This window comes from Chenopodium album, chromosome 11, assembly GCF_948465745.1.
Source record: "Chenopodium album chromosome 11, dcCheAlbu1.1, whole genome shotgun sequence".
Classification (NCBI taxonomy): domain Eukaryota; kingdom Viridiplantae; phylum Streptophyta; class Magnoliopsida; order Caryophyllales; family Amaranthaceae; genus Chenopodium; species Chenopodium album.
Genome location: NC_137844.1, coordinates 27,506,795 through 27,509,582, shown reverse-complemented (window position 1 = coordinate 27,509,582; position 2,788 = coordinate 27,506,795). Strand labels below are relative to the sequence as shown.

The 2,788-nt window shown below is 35.7% G+C and overlaps 1 non-coding gene across 1 annotated transcript; it reads left to right on the top strand.

Annotated features, from left to right (window-relative positions):
• Positions 1–2,146: 2,146 nt before the first annotated feature.
• LOC145569696 (small nucleolar RNA R71) lies at positions 2,147–2,252 on the top strand. The gene has a single exon (XR_014096247.1). It is a non-coding gene; the product is annotated as a small nucleolar RNA R71 (small nucleolar RNA).
• Positions 2,253–2,788: the final 536 nt, after the last annotated feature.

Genomic DNA, 2,788 nt, shown 5'->3' with positions numbered 1-2,788 from the left:
AACTTATCCTACCCTTTTACCCTAACTCTACATTACAAGCTTTAAAGACCTTCCAACCTTTTTACATAGAGTTGTGTGAATGTGAAATTAGTTGTTTATCAATGCAAAGAATGATTTGATATATTTCGAATCGACTATTAGGTTGAGTGCATGTTTTCTTAAACACACGAGTGCGTGAGTTGGGAGGGCACTATTCACATTGAAGGGGTTGGATGGTGAGCGATCGAGTACATCTTTTACTCGCCACGTAAATGAGAGTTGAGTGTGTGAGCACTAGTCTTGAATTCTATATGCTCGTGTGGTTAGATCTGTTTGATAATTGTTAGGGAAGATTGGTAATTGGATGGATTTTATTGGATGACTTTGATACATATTTACCAGATTTACCTTAAATTATATTTATTGATTCGAATTGTATTTAGGATGAAGTATTGATTTATTTATTCATTGCTTTGCTTAGGGAAAAGAAAAGGTTTGTCTTGGGGGAGTTTGATGAGTCTATTTTATATGTATTTCTATTCCCCATCCTACGGTCATATTTGTGCTTATTTGAGCTCTACGGAGCTATTTTTATTACTAATATACATTTCCTAGTGTTTTTGTAGAGTTGGTAGTATTTTGTAGAAATTTGCAGATTTATGACAATTTCCGAGCTTATTAGACCACTACAAAGATATTAAAGTTTAATTATATTTTATAACCATTGATTTAAAGCCAAAGAGAAGAAGGAATCATAGCTGAAGGAGAAGAGCTAAACAATTAAATCAAAATTGAAGAAATCCAAATTGTTACAAGCTACTATATATGAAGCCCAATCCCGAAATATTGACTGTCGGGCTTCAGTCTCCGAGCTTCAACGCGGACCAGATCAATTAGACCAAAGCAAAGTGGGATGCTGATCTTGTAATTTGAGAGTTTGTATTGGGGTAGGAAAGCAAATTCAGTGGACTTGTTTTATTATAACTGGGGATTTGTTTTTGGTGGAGTTGGAGGAGGATTAGAAGTTGACTTAGTTTCAAACTTCTTTTTCTTACCCATTTAAGGAGGTAGTACATAGGTAGTTTGGTAGGTTTCCTTAGTTTCAGTGTTTAGATTAATTTTAGTTTCTTTTAGTTTTTTTCTTTCTTTCTTTACTCTTGGTATCAATTTTATTAATTTTGTTTTCTTATTACTTTAATATTATTATTCTCTTTATCTTAATTCTTTCTTTTTACTATGCTTTATTTCATTGCTTTGATTATTCTAGATTTAATTATGTGTGAGTAGATTATTTTCTAGGGTTGTGGGGATCCACAAATAATATGAAGGGGTAATTTATTATTGTTGATTGTCAATGATTGATTAATTTCCTATTGATTGATTTAATGATATGCAATTAGATTAGGCCTGGTTTAATTGTATGTGTTTTGCAATATTGATTCGAGATTCGACATATGAGAATTGATCTGTAGGCTTAGTTTCAATAGGCAGGTTAATTTATAAATGGTTAAGTCAAAATTCAAAAAATGCGATTTAATACCGGTAGATTAATCCTGTGATTGTAATATGTAGCGAAAGCCCTTTATGATCTAATTAATTAATGCATTGATGATTGATTATTGTGTTTTACCCTGGAATATTATTTTTCGGTGAACCTATACCCTAGGCTTTTATTATTTGATTTTCTCCTAAAACATTAATCTTTGTAATTTAGTTCTTTTCATAATTTAGATTATTTAATTTAATTAGGAATAAATCTACTCGTTTCCCTGTGGTTCGACCCTTCTTCCCTATTTGCATAGTTAGAGGACTTAAGAATTATTTTTGACTAGGTGATACGACTTTCTCCTGTTATGAAGGGGAGGTGTTACCTTGAGCATTGGATCTCTCCTTCATTAGCTCATCCATTTGCTTGGTCATTTTGGAGATTTGGGTGGAGAGGTTGCTGATTGTGTTAGCTTGCTCTAAATCATAAACGCATTTGCTAGATGTAGCATCTCTATCTCCTTCATACCAATCTTCATAGTGCTTTACGGCCTCCTCTATGATATGTTCCACTTCATCTTCTCCTTTGTTCATGATTGGGCCACCGGCTCTGACATCTAAACTTGTTCTTCCTTGAGGTGTGAGACCACCATAGAAAGTGTGAATGAGTTGATACTTGGGTATTCCATGATGTGGACATTGGCGTTGGAGTTCTTTGTATCGTTCCCAAGCCGCACTTAGGGACTCACCATTCTTTTGGCAGAAGCCTTGAATCAAAGATCGAGCTTCGGCGGTTTTTCTATGATTATAGAACCTCCTCAAGAATGTCGTAGTAACTTGGTCCCAAGTTGTGAGAGAGTTTGGGGGTACCTCCTTCTCTAGCCACTCTAAACCTCTCCCAATTAAAGAGAACGGGAACATCTTGAGTCGAATGTATTCTTGGGTTACCCCATTGGCTGTTATTGTATCACAATACTTCTCGAACTCTTTTAGATGTTCATGAGGGCTCTCATACTTTCCACCCGATAATTGTTTCTGCTCTATCAAGGCGATCAAATTGGGCTTGATTTCGAAATTATTGGCTTGAGTAGTAGGAGCTAGGATTCCACTTTGTGCCCTAAAGGCTTCGGGAGCCCCAAGACGACCCAAAGGTGTATTCTCTCCCATTTTGGGGGGTTGCACACTCTCAAAATCGAAGGTTAAAAAGGATTGATTTTCGAACTTGATGAAGAATTAGGACTACCTACGTCTTCACTTGAGGGTGAGAAAGGTGGAGTATCTTCTTCTTCTCTCACTCCTTCTCTTATAGGAGTATGGGAATTTC